The 20,984-nt window shown below is 35.6% G+C and overlaps 1 non-coding gene across 1 annotated transcript; it reads left to right on the top strand.

Annotated features, from left to right (window-relative positions):
* The first annotated feature begins 18,468 nt into the window (after positions 1-18,468).
* LOC131252446 (small nucleolar RNA R71) lies at positions 18,469-18,576 on the top strand. The gene has a single exon (XR_009174466.1). It is a non-coding gene; the product is annotated as a small nucleolar RNA R71 (small nucleolar RNA).
* The last annotated feature ends 2,408 nt before the right edge of the window (positions 18,577-20,984 follow it).

Genomic DNA, 20,984 nt, shown 5'->3' with positions numbered 1-20,984 from the left:
AGTTTTGTTTGATTTTCATGGTTACACCCTTCAACTGGATGAAGATGGACTCTAAGTCCAGTTGAGTTTTTGATGCAGGCATAAGATCTCCCTGATCTCTACAAGTGGATCCTCTGAATCCCTAGTTTCCTTCCTCTGAATTCCTTAAGTTTTAGATTAGTATTTCACCATTATTCCTCAAAATCATTCAATTTAGTTTCATCTTAATCTAGTTCTAGTTCTAGTTAGTTTCAGATTACGTACAGGTTTCAGTCCCTTGGGATTTGACCTCGGTCTCACCGAGTTTATTACTACATCACAACCCTATACTTAGGGAGTGAATAGCCGTCATTGGAGAAAATTTCTCCTTACATGCTTGTTCTAATCAAGGGTGCTTTGTTAATGGCCGCCGACATGTTTAAGGATCTAAAACTGTGGCCCATCTTGGACACTGATCTGGGAGTTTTAGATAATGCTTCAAGGATGGCTAATATCAATCTCTCTCCTTTACATAATTCTCTAGCTCATTTTTGTTCTTCTCTTCATCAATTAGAAGTTGTTCGAAACGTGGTTATTGCTGCAGAAATACCAGCTCGCTTGAAAGAATTGCTCTTACTTAAAGATAAAGCTTTGAAAGTCGCAATGATGATTTTAGGCTATAGTAAAGAACATGATTATCTTCAAGAACAATTGAAGACTTTGAAGCAAGCTTCAATAACCATTGATGAATGAATAGCCAGCCTCAAGAAGTAAATACTTGATCTTGAGATCCTGAAACAAGTGGAGGAACTGAGGTCCAGCAAGATTGAAGCAAACATTGAAGATAACATTTGAATAATTGATCTCGAAAAGTCAAAGCTTTTGAAGAATGAGGTGGTCATAATTTCCTTAGAACAGGAGTTGGCTGATGCTCCTGATTAAGCTAAACTCATTGTCAATGCTGAGTTAGACACTTCAGCTACTCAGGTGCAATTCAAGCAAGATTTGTAAAGATATATGATTACATTAGGCATTCATGAGGAATTGTAACATGTATTTTGTAATGAACATGCACTGACCTTTCTTTGCACACAAAGTTTTCTAGTAATCTTTTCATGGCAATTTCTAAGTATAATTTCTTTGTGATATCATATACATGCAAATATCTTATGTCAATGGAGATTAACATTCCCATGATTTGAAAAGTATGACTATAAAAGCTGCATATATCTTATGCATATGATGTTTCACATGTTATATTTCAATCGCACTTTGACATGTTCTAAATCTTGGAGATATAATATAACAACACATTTTGTTAATATGCCCTACATGGTGTTTTGTCTTCAATAGACGTAACTATTTTGGAGTTCAAGTTAGTGCCTCAGGCGCTACACATAGTTTAAGCTCATGAGTAGTAGAGAATACACACAGTTTTAGCTCATCAGTAGTGAAGCAAGTAGACTTATACAAATGGTCTCTGTAACTCTTAAGAGTTCGCTGAACCACTGCAGACAGGGAGTTCACAAGCCATGATCCATCAAAGGAGCCTAGTGAAGCTACCAGGGTAGTGAACTCAGTAGGTTTTATGCATAGGGTTGGCTGCAATAACTCTTTATAGTTCATAAGGCTCACAAGGCTATCTATTTAGGTACCAAATCCAAGGCCGTCAGTTCATTGATGAGGGGGTAATTCATCTAGAGGTCGATTCTTCCCCATAAGTTTCTACTGAAATCAAGTTAGGAACCTGAAGGGTTTTATGCATGGTTGGCTTATCTATCAACAACCCAAAGAGTGCATGTTGCGACCCACTTTTTCTTCACCTGTAAGGTCCAACCCATTCATGAGAGGACATTTTCTTTCACCTTCCCTCATGACGTTGTTAGAAGCAAAACATATAGCATTAGTCTCATGCGTGGTTGACCTTCATGGACTTCTAACTGATTAGGGCTTTTAGTCACTGGCTCTCTTCGTTGCTTGCATGGGTCTAAGCATGTGATTGCCTTCATGAGCTTTTTAGAGTCGTTGGCTTTTTCATTGCTGCCTGCATAATATTTGACAAATTGCCAATATGATAGGTCTTGTGCATGGTTGGCCTTCATAGGCGCTCACCGCTGCCATAAATGATACATTATCATCACTAATAATATAGGGCTTACGCGTGATTAGCCTTCATAGGCACTCACCGATGCTGTAAATGATACTTTGCCATCTCCAATAATATAGGGCTTACGGGTGGTTGGCCTTCATAGGCACTCACCATTGCCGTAAATGATACAGTGCGATTGCTGATAATATAGGGTTGTTCGATGCGATTAATGATGATTGATAGTAATAATGTTAATATAATGCTGGGAGATGACAATTTTCTTTTAATAATGGCCGATAACAATGACAGTTTGATCGTGATATCTTCTTGTTGAACTAACAATTCCAGTTCTGTTGATAATAATATTGGCAAAAATGTTGTTCAGTCTGATTGTTCATCAATAATATCGCTTTGACGATAGTCGATGATAATAATGGTTTTAGCGACGATGATAATTTCTTCTTGTCGGAGTCATAAACGATAATATGATATCAATGGTAATCCGCAATATTACTTCGTAATAGATAATATTATGTTGATAATTTCTTCATGATTGATGATGACGCTAATCAGTGATAATTGATAATAATGGTGATGATCAATGAACAATAATATAGATAACCGGCAATATTTCCATAATTGATGATGTTTTGTAATATGTGTATAAGGCTAGTATGTGTATTTTGTCAATTTACTTGTTGACCATTAGTGTTTATATCATCGCCATCATTATTGGAGATCTTTTAGATCATTGCTTTATCATCAATTGTTAACCAAAGAGGCCTTTATAGAGCTTTTGAAACAATAATATATCTATGAACATGTTCTTTATTCATAATGACATTTGAGAGTACATGTGTTTTTATAAAGGGTTTTTGCAGTTGTGAAGCTATACTTGTTATGCCCCTTTTGATTGGGAGAGATTTCCCTTGTAATTGTTCACAATCCAAATTCCTGTTTTGCCTTACAAAGAATCTTCATCACACTGTATCATCCATTTCTTTTCCTTTCATCATAGGGGGATGCCCCAGTCTCAAGATTTTTCCCATATTCTTTTGTTTACACCAATCGGGACTTGAATACCTTTGCCATTGCCTAATCCTATGGGTTTGTCGCAGTCAGGTCACATATTTCTCATAATTCTCTTATTAGCAATGCTATATCTTTTCAAATCTTCTGGTATGATTCTATCATTTGTCATTACTTCATTTGTTCCTTCCTTTGTTACTTCCCTTAATGGAGTATAGAACTTAATCGGTTTGGTATTGTCCAGATTTGACGGTACATAAAATCTTTTTGGCATAGTAAGGAATGGCTTATTCCTTTCAGCTCGTGGTGTCGGCATTGTGAAATTTAATTCCAGTGTCTTTACTTGCTCTGGCGATAGCAGTGTTAGAGGAGGTTGACTAGGTTGGTTTAAATGTTTAGGCCCGAAGTAGAACTTTTTCTTTTTATCCATCTTTTCATTCAGCTTCATCCTCAAAATTTCACTTTGTATTGCGAGTATACCATTGCTTTGCACCATTGTATCCTTTTTATTTTTTTCTTTGTTCTCCTTTATTGCGAATTCATTATAATAGCTTGCATCTACAAAGAAAGATTCTACTTTTGTATATGGTTTTGTATCGGCTTCTACCTTATGCTGAAGTCCATTTTTATAATATTTAAAGCATTGAGGTAGAGTGGATGGTACAATACTATACTGATGTATCCATGGTCCTCCTGAAAGGAGATTATATGTTATCACTGCATTGATCATGTGACACACAACGTTCGTGATTAAGTCTCCTATTTCCATCATTAATGTAACATTTCACAGGGCGTGTTGACCATCTTGATTGAAGCCTTGAATCATCATTCTACTAGGACGTAGATATGAACGATAGTATACCAGCTTACTGAGCATATTTAGAGGTAATAAATTCAATGCGAAGCCATTATCTAACATTATTTGCTTGATCTGTTTTTCATGGATATGACCAATGACCATCTTTACCACTTGTAATGACCATTAATGGTTTATTATGTTCTTTACCACTTGTCAATTCATTCTCTGAAAAAGTGATGACAAATGTGCAATTATATGCCTCTGCTGTATTAGGCTTATTAGTCTACGAAGGACTACTTTCTTTTTCTATCTCCGCACCTTGCATTTCAACAACTAAAGCTTTTCTAATACCATCATCTGATAAAGCTTGAATTAACATATGACAAAAATCTTCTGACAGTCATAATGCGTTATATATACTGCGAGGATGCCCTTCAAATGACTTACGATATCACAGGTGACTCTTTTTGTTAATAGTGCTTCTTTATCCAATGACTCGTTCAACTCATCCTTTTTATGATTTAGTAGTGTCTCTAACATCTTTTTTTTTTTTTTTTGGCATCGCTATGGGCTCTTGTCTTTGAGATGGACTTGTTATTTCTTTTCCAGATTGTAGTGTAACCATTGCTGCTTCATGTGCAACTGTCAGCGATGATTTAATCGATTCATCGATGGATTTGATAACGATCACATTATAGTCCCTGCTTCTCTATTTGACACATTGTTGAGATTTTTGTTTGATTCTTTTATATTCTCTTTCTTTATATGAGGTTTGAATGAATCTCATATTCATAGTTGCTTTTTCATTTCTTTCCTTTACTTTTTCCATCATAATTTCACCTTTGTCTATCATCCTTTGTAATATATTTTTTTATGTGAAGCAATTTTCTGTAGGATGACCCAAAAAGAGATGGTAATGGTAGTAATTCCTTTCCTTTATCAACATGGCTTCTTCTGGTCATTTGGATTGGGGTAATTTCATTGTTCCAGTGGTTAGCAATTGTTTCAGCATTGGCAAAACATCTTCTTTTTCAAATGCATATCCTTCATGAAAATCATACGATTTAGGTCACTTATCATTTGTCCATCCCTGATAATGAACTATGTCCTCTTTTCTTTCTGTCCTTTGTCGACTATGGGGATCTTCCTTCCTTTTTTCTTGGTTAACCACATTAGTTATCCATCGACCTGAACCTCGTCGCATTGTCTCATTTCAAAAAGCTGGTGTCTTCTTAGTCATTATCTCTAGTGGATGGGCTTTCGTAACAAGATTTCAAAAAGTTCGTATATCGTCATTCGCCAAACCAAACACAATTCCGATTTTCATCAAATTTAAACATATCTTAACTTGTTCTTTCTCTTCAGGCAAATGTCTGCATGATGACCCTAGAGTTTTTCATCTGTCAATGAATTTCTCTATCGGTTCATTTTTCCTTGTTCGTACAGAAGTTAATTCTATGATGCTGATATCTCGGTTAGACGAGAAGAATTTTTTCATGAAAGTTGAAATTTTTATGTTGGAAATCCTAAGTTTAGTCAAATTTTGGTGTGCCAAACCAATTCGAGTTTGTGTCATGCTTATGTGTTTTATGTATCAAGCTTGTACTTTGATTTATTTTGAAACTTTAATGATTGTGCTAAATCAATCTTGCCGATATCTACGACGAACTTGTCGAGATCTTCAAGCTAAAGAAAGTGTATGAGTCTCAAGTGTTAGTTGAAGACTCAACTTTCAAGAGCCCAATCACAATATTGCGGTTCAAGTTCTGTAACCGAAAATGTCCAAGAACTCAAGTCCTAATTGAAGACTAAGTTCAATATGTTGAGTTCAAGCATTGAATATCACAAGACTTAAAGTTGTCGATGTGGTCGATAGTTTGATAGTTCACAAGTTCTATCTTACAAATAAGGTATGAATGACCTAGATTGCCCTTAGGGCATGTTATGTTTATTTCGTACTTGGTATCGATCATTTTATAGGTTAATAGGTTGTTTTTTCGACTAGCCCTAGCACTAGCTTGACCAGTCCTAGTATTTTCTCGACCAGTCTAGGATTTGTTACAATTTTTTAGAATTTTTCTGTTGGTCCTCGACCAGTCCTGAAAACTGTTCGACCAGTCGAGTGAACAGTGCTCGACTGGTCGTGAAGGGCTCAATTCAAATTACAGCAAGCATTCTAGTCCCACTTGACCATTCATGTGTAATCCATGACCAGTCGAGCAGGCCACTCGACCAGTCGTGGGACCCACAAGGCCAATCGAGCACTTGCCAAATCTTATCACACCAGAATTTTCAAAAATCTGTTGGACCTAAGGCCAGTCGAGTGAACATATTTTTCACCTATAAATATCAATCGAATTTCAGAGTTTTCTATTCAATTCTAATTATTTTTAAGCAATCACTCTGAGATAATTTTGTGTTCATTTTAACCTATTTTGTGCATATTTTAGATTCTTTATAAGTAGCTCTTGTTATTTGATTTTAGATCTCTATTTCAATCTGATTTTAAAAAGGCACATTTGATTTACCCTTTCTTGAGATCAAAATCAAATCAAACTAGCCCAAGTTGATTTAAATTAAAAATCATCTAGACCTAGAACCTTATACACTTGTAGGACTGTACGTTGAACATTTATGTCATCATCAAGTTGGTTCTACCGGGATACTTCAGAATCTTCATACAGATAAGTGTTTCCTTTTCTATAATTTCATTTTATTTGGTTTATGAGATAAGCCATCATTTAGTTTTTTTTTAGATTAGCCAGAAAATCTCAGAGTGCGGGGTTGTGATTGTGTGAGCCCACTTAAAATAAAATTGTGAAGGTTTTAAGTGAACCTTGAAAAACCTATTTGATTAGTGAACGCTAATATCCCATGGGAGTGGATATTAGGAGTGGAGTAGTTGTGTGGCTGTTTTCAAACAGTTGGTGTACACACACGAACCATTATCATTCTCAGGTGTTTGGTGGATGTTTAATTTATTTCTTTATCATTTTGTGGTTTAAGATCGTGGGATCTATTTGTGGATATGAATGTTGTAATCTTTATTTTTCAAGCATTATGTGGTGAATGTTGTAATGGATTAGTTCTTATTTCTTTCACCTCCATTTGAGTTTAAGTTTTTAATACTCACCCACGTTTTTGTAAGGTTGTCCTGCCAAAAACCGCAGGTTTTTAGTGTCAGGTTGTCCTTAGAACCAAGTTTGTATCAACCTCTCAATACTTGATTTTAGAGGTTGCTTTCTATTGTGCTATTAACTGCTTATTAAGTCTTTATTTTCGCACTTTATTTTTAAATTTAACATTGTCATATTCACCCCCCCCCCCCCCTCTAAGACATTTAGCTTGGCCTTTTTAGGTGGTATTAAATCCTAATAGCTCATTTTTGTTATTTGGATTAAATTTCTGAGCTAATCGATCTGAGCTTTTTAAGATGTCAAATTTTAATAGCCTCTCAATCATTAGGCCTCCACCATTTGATGGCTCCAATTATGCATATTGGAAAGCCAGAATGAAGATATTTTTAAAGTCCATGGATGAGAGTGTGTGGCAAGCCACAGTGACGAATTGGACCCCTCCTACCACTAAAGTGACCGGTTCTGATGGATCTATAACTGTAAAAGTTTCACCTTACTTTTCTTGGACCACTCTTCAGGAAAGTGAGGTAGTGCCAATGCAAAGGCTTTAAATGCTATTACTTGCACACTATCACCGGATGAATTCAAGAGAATTATATCCTGTGATACTGTAAAGTAAGTCTGGGATATTTTGGAAATGACACATAACGGTACAACAATTGTCAAGAAATCTAAAGTTCAAATCCTCACTACCAAATTTGAGGAAATACGTATGGAAGAAAGTGAAACTTTCATGGAGTTCTATACAAGATTAAATGACATTGTCAACTCTATGTGGGGTCTTGGTAATAGGATCTCAAAAAGTAAAGTCTGTGCAAAGATACTACGCTCGTTGCTTGATTGGTTCAATCCAAAAGTGACCGCGATCTAGAAACTTCATGATACGGATAATATGAGGGTAGAAGAGTTAGTTGGGTCTCTTCAAACCTATGAGTTAAATTTTAAGGCCCCCAAAGTTAAGTCAATCGCCCTCAAGTCTTCTAAAATTATTTCTCAAAAAATAGTAATAATTCTAATTTAGAAACTTCTAAAAATGATATGGCTCTTTTAGCCAAAAAGTTTTACAATATTTTCAAGAGTAAAAAGAGGGTTGATTTGTAAAAACCTATTAAAAAGAAAAGATCTAGATCTAAAAATTGGAAATCTCTAAAAGACAATCAATGTTACAACTGCCATGAATATGGGCATCTAGCAAACAAATGTCCTAAGAAGGACAAGTTTAAAAAGAAAGGTATGTTGGTTACATGGGATGAATCTTCCGGCTCTGAAGTCTCTTCTGAGTTAGAACATTCTAAAACCGAGTCGGCTAATGATGTTAAAGCCCTAATGACTCTAGCCAAGTTCGCTTTCTTAGATAATGATGATTTAACAAGTGAAGAAAATCTAGGTAGTGACCATGAAAATGAAGAAGACCTTCAAGATGCTTATGATGCCTTATACAAGGAAAGTTGCAAAATCTTTGTAAAGTTAAAACTTCAAAAGGAAAAGATTTCAAAACTAAAAGAGAATTTTGATAATCTAGTCTTAGAAAAATCACACTTTTCAGATTGCTTTGAAAAAACTAAGTACGACTTAGATTTCAAAACGTCCCAAGTTGAAAACTTAAAATCTGAAAATGAAAAGCTAAAACTAAAAGTCTCTTCACTTTTGAGTTTGAAGGATACATGGAGGTATGTCCAAGGTGATCCTAGATTAGAAAAGCTTTTATTCGGATCCAGAAAATGTGGCGATCAATCTAAATTGGGTTATGATAAAAGTATTCCTCCCAAGTATAAGAATACTCCACCTAAATTTGTTAAAAGGGGAGTCTTCTAACTCAAAAGGGAAAAGTCAGAATTAAAATAATTCTAAAAATACTAAAACTTTTCAGACTTTAAAACCTAAAAGCAACCATATCAACTATAAAATTCAGAATCATTACCCTTTAGCTGAGAAAATTGTAGACTTGCTTAAGGAGCTCTTAAAATCTAACTCAGTGGGTAGGACTTATAACAACTGTAAACATAAGAAGACCAACTATGCTCCTAAACCCAAAACTGTAATGAAATGGGTCCCTAAGGTTGCTTATTTGGTTGCCCACACCACTTTTAAGGCTTCAAACCATTCAAAGTGGTACCTACATAGTGGTTTCTCTAGACATATGACAGGTGACAAAGGTCTGTTCACCAGTCTTAAAGAGATGATTGATGGTTCAGTCACATTCGGTGATGGTAGCAACTGCAGAATTGTTGGCCAAGGTACGGTTCAACTCTTTAACCTTCCTCTATTTAAAAATGTTTTATATGTAGAAGGTTTAAAACATAATCTATTAAGCATCTCTCAAATATGCAATAATAATCATAGTATAAAATTTACCAAGGGTGTGAAATTTTAAATTAGAATGGTTCTATAATATTAACTGGTCGTAGAACTTTTGAGAACTACTACATGGTCAGTGACTCAAGCTCATCTAAGTTATCGTGTTACATGGTCCAAACCGATGAGACCAAATTATGGCATAAGCGCTTAGGACATGTGCACTACCGTAACTTGTATAGATTGAGCAAAAGTGAATTGGTAAGAGGTCTACCCAAAATAAAGAAATTGGATAAAATATGTGGCAACTGCTAGATTGGTAAACAAACCAGGAGTGCTCACAAAAAGGTGAACTCCAATGCCACATCTAAACCACTTGAACTTCTCTACATGGATCTCATTGGACCAACTAGAATAGAGAGTTGAGGTGGCAAGAAGTATATTTTGGTCATTGTAGATGACTTTACTAGGTATACTTGGGTAGTCTTCTTAAGAGAGAAATCATAAACTTTTAACGAAGTAAAAAGGGTACTTAAATGTATCCAAACTGAAAAAGAATCACAAGTCACTAAGATCCGTAGTGATCATAGTTCTGAGTTTGAAAATAGCAGTTTTGAGAAATTTTACAGTGACTAGGGAATATCACATGAATATTCTGCGCCCAAAATACCACAACAAAATGAGGTAGTGGAAAGGAAAATAGAGTACTTCAAGAAATGACAAATGTAATGCTAAATAGTATGAAGCTTCATAAAAATCTTTAGGTTGAAGCCATAAATACTGCTTGTTATATAATTAACTGCATTTATACTAGAAAATCAAATAGTAAAATGGCTTATGAAATGTAGTTTGATAAGAAGCCTACTGTTAAATACTTCCGAGTTTTCGATAGCAAGTGCTGCATCTTGCGTGACCGAGAAAATCTGGGTAAATTTGACACCAAAAGCGATGAAGGGATATTTTTAGGGTATGCTCTAAATAATAGAGTGTATCAGGTTCTTAACAAGAGGACTAGTGTAATTCAAGAGTCCATTAATGTGGTTATAGATGATTACTTGAATACACCTGTCTCAAGTTTAAAAGATGATGAAGTCTTTTTATTTGATAAATCAGACTCTTCATCTAGTCAAAATAACACTGAACTATGGACAGTTGAAGACCATCCATCTAATCAAATCCTTAGAAACCCTCTCACTGGTGTGTGCACTCGTAAACAACTAGAAGATATGTGCAACTATGTGTGATTTACATCTTAGATAGTACCGGCTAACGTAAAAGATGCCCGTACTGACGAAAATTGGATTGTAGCAATGCAACAAGAGCTCAATTAGTTTATTAGAAATGATGTTTGGTACTTAGTTCCTAGACCAAAAGATAAACATATTATCAGAACAAAATGGATTTTTAAAAATAAGTTTGATGAACTTGGTAATATTGTTAGAAACAAGGCTAGGCTGGTTGTACAAGGGTATACTCAAATTGAAGGCATTGATTATGATGAAACCTTTACCCAGTAGCTCGTCTTGAATCAATCAGACTATTTATATCCATTGCATGTTTAAAAAAAAAAATTAAAATATATCAAATGGATGTAAAGAGTGCATTCTTAAACGACGATTTGCATGAAGAAGTGTACGTTAAACAACCAAAGGGTTTTGAAGACCCTAAGCATGTTAATCATGTCTATCACCTAAAAAAGGCACTCTATGGTGTGAAACAGGCTCCCAGGGCATGGTACGAGAAATTAATTAAATACTTGTTAGGTCATTACTTTGTTAGGGAGTGTAGATAAAACATTATTTGTTAAGAAATATAATGATCATATACTAATAGTATAAATCGAGGTTGATGACATTATCTATGGATCTACCTATGCTAACATGACTGTTGAGTATGCAGATCTTATGAAATCTAAATTTGAAATGAGCATGGTTGGAGAACTAAACTATTTCCTAGGTTGCAAGTCAAATAGCTCCCTGATGGATTCTTTATCTCTCAAACCAAATATGCTCTGAACTTAGTTAAAAAGTTCAGATTTGAGAGTGGGAAAAATTTTGATACTCCAATGAGTACTACTCGAAAACTCTCTAAAGATTCAACAGGTAAGAGTGTGGATCTAAAGTTGCATCTCAGTATGATAGGTAGTTTACTTTATTTAATTGCGAGTTGACCTAATAATGCTTTTAACGTAGGGATTTGTGCTAGATATCAATCAGACCCTAAAGAGTCCACTTGATTACTGTTAAGCACATTTTATGATATTTTACTAGTTCAGCTAATCTTGGTCTCTGGTATCCACATGATACTAGTGTGCAATTAGCTAGTTACATGGATGCTGATTGGGCTGGTAATATTGATGATCGTAAATCGACCAGCGGTGGTTGTTTCTATGTCGAGAACTATTTGGTTTCTTGGCTAAGTACGAAATAAAGTTTCGTATCGCTCTTCATAGTTGAGGCTAAATATATTATTACTGGTAATGCGTGCACTCAGCTTGTGTGGATGAAGAGAATGCTAAGCAATTATGGAATTGTGGAAGAATCCATGGTTTTATATTGTGATAATTCAAGCATAATTAATATTTCAGAAAATCCAAGTCAATATTCATGAACCAAGCATATTGACATTAGATATCATTATATTCATAAATTGGTGGAAGACAAGATAATTTCATTGGAATATATTCAGACCAAGAATCAACTTACAGACATTCACAAAACTGCTCGACAAAAATAGGTTTGTAAAATTAAAATTTAATCGTGGTATGTGCAATATGAACTGATGATTTGTGCCTATTTGTATCATAATGTATATATTTATTATTTTAAATTTTTAAAATTCAAATTGATGTAAAATTACAAATTTTCAGTGGTGCGAGACTAGTCGAGTACACACTCAACTAGTTGTGGCTCGACCGGTCGAGTATGTACAAGACCAGTCGTGGAACTTAGGTTTTTCCTTTTATTTGGGAAAAACACTTTTTTCTTCACTTGGTTCTTCTTCTCCAACAAGCCCTACCACGACCGGTTGAACTAAGCTTCAATTCCTCTTCGGTTAGTGCTTCATTTTCAAATTCCTTGTAGATTTGAGTTCATTGATTTTCCTTTAACTTGATTTTACAACTTGTTTCAAGTTTTATGGTTGTTTGAAAGGGTTTCTACCTAAAAATCTAATTTCCTTGGAATCCTTTCTCTCCTTTTTAGAAATACTTATTTTTCTTGAGTTGTTATTGCTATAGAAGGGCGAAATAGGAAGAGAACCATTCGTGGTCCCTCTTCATCTCGTTCTGCACCCATTTCTATGCGTCACCTTCGGTGACCTGAAGAGGACCCCGAGTATATGCAGGATATCCGACATAGGAATGTCATTGTTGAGTGTGTTGTTAATGTTGATCATATTAAATGCTTCAACATTGTCCCCCTCCTTCAAGCTGTACGATGGGAGAATATATTATCTTGGGGCGGTTCGGCATACCGGTCCATTGTGCAAGCTATGTATGCTTGTATTACTAATTTTTCTCAAGACAATTTGACATTTATTGCGTCAACTAGAGAAGGCCCAATCGAAGTAGACCATCATTTGATTTCTTCTATCATGAATATACCTGTTGTTGATGACGAAGTTCCCATATCTACTTTGACTACTAGACCTTCTGAGAATATAAAACGTTTGATTACAAGAGTTCTTTGCAACATGGATATGGAGTGGAATGTCGGTATTGCACTCAGTTCCAAATTTATGTTACCCAGATACAGGGTCCTTCATTGCATTTTCATTTCAAATGTGTATCCTCGCTCAGGTAACAAGACTGAGTTGACTTCGTTCATGGCCTGTATTATGCATTATGTTGTGTCTGGTATCCATATATGTCTTCCTACTCTTATCTGTCATCTTATCATTCAGTTTCATCTCCATCCCGGTCATAGCGATATTCCTTTTGCTTATTTTATGACTGCCCTAACTACCCATGCTTTAGTATCTATGCATATTGGAGAAGGTTCCATTAATCTCCGTCCCTTCAACAATTTAAATATCAACAAGATGAATCTAGACCTGGAACCCACTCAAGTTGTTGGGGATGTTGGAGGAGGTGAAGAAGCTGAAGTAGGTAATGCTTTGCCACAAGTAGATGTAAACATGGATGATTTGTTTAATGAGCTTGATTCAAATTCTTCTACTGATTCTAATTATCAGCCTTTTGATTTTGATGAGAGACTGCATTGTCTTGAAGAACAGGTGGCTCAGATTCATGTAACCCAACAATCGCATTTCAAATATATGCGCAAATATATGAGGCACATCAATAGGGGTTTACATAAGAATGATCCATCTATTCCTGTTCCTTCATCAGGATATGACTAGTTGTTCTATTTGCTTTGATTTTGTATTAATTTCTTTTAACTGTCTTTACTGTCTGTGAGTTTGGATGATAACTACTTGAAGTACTTACCTCTTGTGACATGATACTTAATAGTTATCTGATATTAATCTTTTTATCATGTTCTTTTTTACCTTATTTACTCTCTTATTATCTACATTTATCATTTATCATCTACTTCTTTCCTTTGTCATGTTGTGACAAAAAGGGGGAGAAATATTGTGGGGAATAAGCTTAATTTGATATGATGATGTGGATGAGGAGTTTAATTACAAATTTTTTTTCTACAATTTGCTTCTCCTAGTTTATAGGGAGTAATGGATTAAGGGGGAGAGTTGCTTAGTGTGCACAGATGGTGCATGATTCTTTATTGATCAATTGTTGACTAAATGGTGCATGATTCTTTATTGAGCATGTGTTCTTATTGAATATCTATTGCATGACTCGTATTTTTGTTTTGTCACAAATTTGACAAAGGGAGAGATTGAAATTGCTATGTTGGAAACCTTTAGTCAAATTTTGGTGTGCCAAACTAATTCGAGTTTGTGTCATGCTTATGTGTTTTCTGTATCAAGCTTGTGCTTTGATTTGCTTTGAAACTTCAACAATCATGCTGAATCAATCTTGCCAATATCTACGACGAACATGCTGAGATCTTCAAGCTGAAGAAAGTGTATGAGTTTCAAGTGTTGGGTGAAAACTCAACTTTTAAGAACCCAATCGCAAGATTGCAGTACAAGTTCTGTAACCGGAAATGTCCAAGAACTCAAGTCCTAATTGAAGACTAAGTTCAATACATTAAGTTCAAGGATCGAATATCGCAAGATTTAAAGCTGCCGATGTGATCGATAGTTTGATGGTTCACAAGTTCTATCTCACAAAGTAAGGTATGAATGACCAAGATTGACCTTAGGGCATGTTATGTTCATTTTGTACTTGGTATTGGTCATTTTATAGGTTAATAGGTTATTTTTTCAACTAGCCCTAGCACTTGCTCGACTAGTACTAGTATTTTCTCTATCAGTCCAGGATTTGTTACAATTTTTTGGAATTTTTCTGTTGGTTCTCGACCAGTCCTGAAAACTGCTCGACCAGTCGAGTGAACAGTGCTCGACTGGTCGTGCAGGGCTCGATTCAAGTTACAGTAAACATTTTGGTCCCACTTGACCAGTCGTGTGTAGTCCATAACCAGTCAAGCAGGCCACTCGACTAGTCGTAGGACCCACAAGGCCAGTCGAGCACTTACAAAATCTTATTGCGTCAGAATTTTTGAAAATCTATTGGACCTAAGGCCAGTCGCAGCAAACTTAAGGTCAGTCGAGTGAACAAAATTTTCACCTATAAATAGCACTCGAATTTCAGATTTTTCTATTCAATTTTAATTTTTTAAGCAATCACTCTGAGATAATTTTGTGTTCATTCTAAGCTATTTTGTGCATTTTTTGGATTCTTTATAAGTAGCTCTTGTTATTTGATTTTAGATCACTATTCCAATCTAATTTTAAAAAGGGACATTTGATTTACCATTTCTTGAGATCGAAATCAAATCAAGCTAGCCCAGGTTGATTTAAATTAAAAATCATGTAGACTTAGAACCCTATACACTTGTGGGCCTGTTCGTTGAACATCTACATCGTTATTAAGTTAGTTCTACTGGGCTACTTCAAAATCTTTTTGCAGATAAGTTTTTCCTTTTTTGTAATTTCATTTTGTTTGGTTTATGAGATAAGCTAGAAAATCTCATTTGATTTTTTCTGAGATCAGTCAGAAAATCTCAGAGTGTGGGGTTATGATTGTGTGAGCCCACTTAAAATACAATTGTAAAGGTTTTAGGTGAACCTTGAAAAACCTATTTGATTAGAGAACACTAATATCCCAAGGGAGTGGATATTAGGAGTGGAGTAGTTGTGTGGCTTTTTTCAGACAGTTGGTGTATACACATGAACCACTATAATTCTCAGGTGTTTGGTGGATGTTTGATTTATTTCTTTATCATTTTTTGGTTTAAGATCGTTGGATGTATTTGTAGATGTGAATATTGTAATCTTTATTTTTTAAGCATTGTGTGGTGAATGTTGTAATAGATTAGTTCTTATTTCTTTCACGTCCATTTGAGTTTGAGTTTTTGATACTCATCCACGTTCTAGTTAGGTTGTCCTGCCAAAACCATAGGTTTTTGGTGTCAGGTTGTCCTTAGAACCAAGTTTGTATCAACCTCTCAATACTTAATCTTGGAGGTTGCTTTCTATTATGCTATTAATTGCTTATGAAGTCTTTATTTCCATGCTTTATTTTTAAATTTGGCATTGTCCTATGCAACCCCCCCCCCCCCCCCCCCCCCCCACCTCTCTAGGACATTTAGCTCAGCCTTTTTAAAAGTATGTTTCATTTTATCCCAAGTTCATATAGATTCAGGTGCCAAATTAGAATACATTGAAACGCTTTCCCTATAAGAGATGATCCAAACAATCGTAGGCAATGTTGTGGTAATGTTGAAAAGGCCATGATAGTGATAAAATGCATTAGATGTTCTTCTGGGGAGCCATCTCCATTGAATTTTGGAAATCTGGATATTTGAAATTTGCAGGGAATGACACATCTTCAATTTCCTGAAGGTATGATGTTCTATATTGAAATCTCTCAGGATGTTCTCGGTCTCTTTCTGTCCTAATAGCTTCTGCCACCACTTACTGTATTTCTTCTTACGTTACAGTTCATGCTACACTGACTGACCCCCTGTGATCCTGCCCTGGGTAGTTGTGAACCTTCTGGTTTTTGCTCCCAACCTTTAATTGTAGCCACGATAGGAGGGGCTACAACTTTGGCTACATTTTAAGCCAAAGTAGCTAGCACTTCTCTAAGGTTCCTGCATTCTTCCATGAGAATCGTCTGTGCATGGGCCATCTTAACCAAGCGTTCATCTATAGACAACATTTGGTTTTGGCTTGTGCATGCCATATAGATGGCAACTTCCTTACTTACCGACTATTCCGTCATTAGAATAGAAGAAGGATACGTCGTCACAAGAGAATGTAGGGAAAAGGAATTCTGATTTGATCCCTTAATACTTTCGCATGATTCTGATGGCTTTGGTGTGACAATTCGTGGTGAAATTATTTGCAATGGTATGAACGTGGCGGGCCCTAGAAAAGAGGATTCATTCTTTACAAGGGATTTCCCTTTTTCTTTTTTAGTTTGACGAACAACTATTGTAGAAGGAGTGAAAAAATCCTGCGGAGTGAAGGAACCAAAAGATTGTCCCAGGTATAGTGGGGGTGGGACCAGTGTAGGGTTTCAATTTATTGCATTGCGTGTGATTAGCCCTCTTACCATCAGTAGTGGGACTGGACTGATGGTTGTATGAGATCGAGCCATTGATCTTTTTGGCAATACCATAGTCTATCATTCTTTATTGTCCTGCGGTAGTGGTGATATAGAAATCACTCTGAATGAAGCCTTCGATACATTGTTTGTGGCCAAAATTGACTAAATCTCTTAATTTGAAGATCCATCGTAAATGTAATCAATGATGAATCCAGTCGATGTAAAGTAGAAGATCGTTTTGTTGAATGAAGTGGCCATTGTGATCAAAGAAGAATTGCAATTCCTACGATAAACAACAATATGTTATTAACAAATATTAAACAAAGCTATATTTTATATTGGAGATGAAGGGGAGGATGTTCTCGTTGAGAGTCGCCATTTTAGCATCGCTGTTATGCCAAATAATGATAAAAGTTCTCCAGATAATTTCTAAGTTAATATTGATATGATTCCCTAGTAGAGCCACCATTTTATTTTGATAAGAAACAAATGTATTTCGATAGGGGATTATCATTCATTAATAAGAAAGAAAATAGAAGAACATTTGTCAACAAATATTTTATTGATTTTGGAATTCATTTACATCCTCATATTTCCCTTAATTCCAATATAGAATACAAAACATTGAATTGAATAGAGTTATATGGAATAATCCGAATAGTGATTTTGGTAGCATTCGAGCTTGCGATGCACTCCTTTTAATGAAAGAAGTGTTGCGAGAGTCTAAAAATCCTTTGTTTCTCCTTTGATTAATCTGAAATGATAGTCTTGAAGGAGATGTTTGAATTTTACTGATGCAGACTCTTTGAAAGATCTGACATCATGAATGTGTTGTATACATTGTGCATGTGTAATAGAGTCCTGTTGCACGGGCAGGCACAATGGATCTCCATTGCGCGAGCAAGCACAATAGAGTTCCTACTCCTTCTCCTTCACGGAGTACCGTGAAGAGGTATTCAGATGACTTTCTTTGGGAGCTCCGAACTTGCATATGTCAATTGAGGAGGTTAGAGGGGTATTTATAGGCATTTGCACGTGTGAAGCCTCGATTCACGTGCCTCCAAGCACTTAAAAGCTCGATCCGCATGCTACTTACCCTTGTTGTGCCGGCACCCATTATGCCATGCAATAGGTCACGCAACACATCTGTTGCCCCCGCACAACAGATCTATGTCTTCTATTTCTTTGAACATCTCTTTTTTGCATTCTTTTCCACCTTGATCTCTTTATTTTTATGCTCCAACACATTCCTCCATTCTCTCTAGACTGAGTTGGTTTAGGATTGCTGGGCTTAGATGATATATCCCATGAGTGTGCATTTTCAGCAAGAATATTGAAATAATCCCACGCATCATTGGTGTCCTTATTCCTGAACTCATCATTGCACATCATCTCTACAAATTGGCGCATGGGCGACGTCAGTCCATCATAGAAAAAGCTTATGACCCACCAAGTTTCATAGCCATGATGTGGGCAAGATTTTAGAAGATCCTTAAATCTTTCCTGGTATTGAAAGAAGGTCTCTTCCTCTTTCTGAGAGAAATTCATGATCACCCTCCTTAAGGTGTTGGTTTTATAAGTTAGGAAGAACTTTTTAAGGAACTCCCGATGTCAGTCCCAATTGATCTTGGTCTCAAGGAGTGAATCCAAGACTTGGTCTTCTCCTTTAGGGAGAAAGGGAACAACTTTAATCTTAAAGTGTCCTCAGTTACGTTATGAAAGTGTAGGGTTGCTATATTCTCATCAAATTGTTTAAGGTGTAGATATGAACTCTCATAATCGAGTTTATGAAACTTCGGAAGTAGTTAGAACACTCCCGGCTTGAAATTCACATTTCTTGCATTATGTGGAAACACCATGCAGGAAGTTGTACTCGCCCATGCTGTTTGTAAGTAATCACATATAGTTCTAGGGCGGGGGAACATTTTGTACATCATTCTCATCTTGTCATACCTCAGCATGCTGGAACAACATATGAGTTCTAATGTGGTGTTTAATCCAATGATGGATAAGCAATCCTTCCACTAATCCTCATTCACTAAAGAGACAGAGAGTGTTGTCATGGACCCACTTGGGCATAAAACACTCTCAATCCTACGTTTAAACTAAAACCTACTTTTTTTAAAAAAGCTATAGAAAAATTAAGAATTATGAAATACTACAGCAAGAAGGTTAGAAAGATATTACCGGATCAACGATTCTATGTTAGGTTATACGAAATGGAAGAACAAAATTAGTATCAAATAATTAAAAAAAAAACTAATTTGGAAACACAAAAAAATTAAACATAATCCTAACATAATTCTAATATTAATGTTCTTTAGAAAATTGCAACTGAAGTCATCAATAATGGTGCCAAAAATTTGTTATGATAACTCCAAGTGTAGGGCTATAATGTAGTAATAACTCAGTGAGACCGAGGTTGTACCCACAAGGATTTGCTATTGTGTGATTTTTGAACTACATTAAAATTAGAACTAGAATTTAAAATAACTAGCAAAAGTTGGTTTTAAAGAGGAATTGTGGAAGAAGCTATTAGAAATAACTAGATTACCAAGGGTCCACTTATAGCCATCTTAATGTTAATTTACTTGATTTAATTGGATCACACAACTAGAATCGAAGTCCTATCCTATCCAGTAGGATAATAGAGGAGTTAAATCATCATGCAAAAGTTTCGTAACAGATTTGAACATTCTTTGAATTTGTTCCCTCATAAAGCATCAACGATATGATTGTAGTTATTCAAAGTATCTATTATGCTCGGAGTTAATGATAGAACGAGGAATTTTTACAGATCAATCCCTTACAAAATATGTAAGAAACTATTTATAGTCTTCCTAAGCATCTAAAGTGCCCGGGGTCAACAATGGATCAAAGTAAACTGAAAATACTTCTTCATTCAAACCAAATATTAATGAATTGTTCAACAAATAAACCAAATATTTTGAATAAAAGTAAACTAAACATTAAGAAGAACTACAAGCTTCACCTCTTAGCTCTAGTTAAGCGATTAACCAATTAAAGACATGATTGGACTATAAATAAATAGAAAAACATAAATACTAGCTAGAACCGAAGGTTTGGAGAAGACAGAGGACTCCTTGAAGATCCACAACTCTTTTCTCTACTCCTTTACCCTAATTCATATATAAGAAAGCAATAAACATCACTTTACATAGATTTGATCCACATCGACTTCAAACTGAGTTGAATTTATGCACTTGATCGCAGCTTCGATGTCACTTTGATGGCATCGAACCCCATCAAAGGGATCGATTGAAAATAGAAAACTGTCTAGTAACAAATCTTCCAATCTTGTAAATTTCTTGATGGCATCGAACCTCTTTTAATGGCATCGAACACTCCTTCGATGGCATTGAAGGATGCATGAATATGTCTAGCAATAAAATCAAATTTTCATGATTTTTGCAGTGGAATCGAGGATAGCTTTGATGACATCGACACTTACTTCGATGTCATCGAAGGTGTCATCAATGGCATCGAAGTGTCGATTTCTGCTACTCCGATTTTCTACATTTTAAATCTTTAATTTTCTTCCTTTTCTTACTTAGTTTCCTTGGATTTTGGTACTTGAACTCTTGAATGTTAACCTCCATAGATCCAACCCTCCACTTGGTCATTCTTTGAGCAGTAAATCATCGTTTTAAGCGTCCTTTTATCCCTGGCTCTTAAAATCACCTCGCAAGAGAAAACATGTGTAATTAGATCGATTAAGCACATCTATGTTCATAACACCATGCATAACAAGGGGGAGATATACAATATTTCACACTCAATATTAACATACCTTTAATTGTTTTAGATGTCTTTAGGGGAGCACCCTGATAAGTTGTGTTTTACTCATGGCACATCATAGATTCACGAGCTGTGATTTGTTCATATAGATAATTTATAATTTTTGAGGATGTGTTTAGTAGTAGGGTGCATGGGGTTGTTGGATCTTAATATAGT

The sequence above is a fragment of the Magnolia sinica genome, chromosome 7 (assembly GCF_029962835.1).
Source record: "Magnolia sinica isolate HGM2019 chromosome 7, MsV1, whole genome shotgun sequence".
Lineage (NCBI taxonomy): Eukaryota > Viridiplantae > Streptophyta > Magnoliopsida > Magnoliales > Magnoliaceae > Magnolia > Magnolia sinica.
This window is presented reverse-complemented; position numbering and strand designations above follow the sequence as displayed.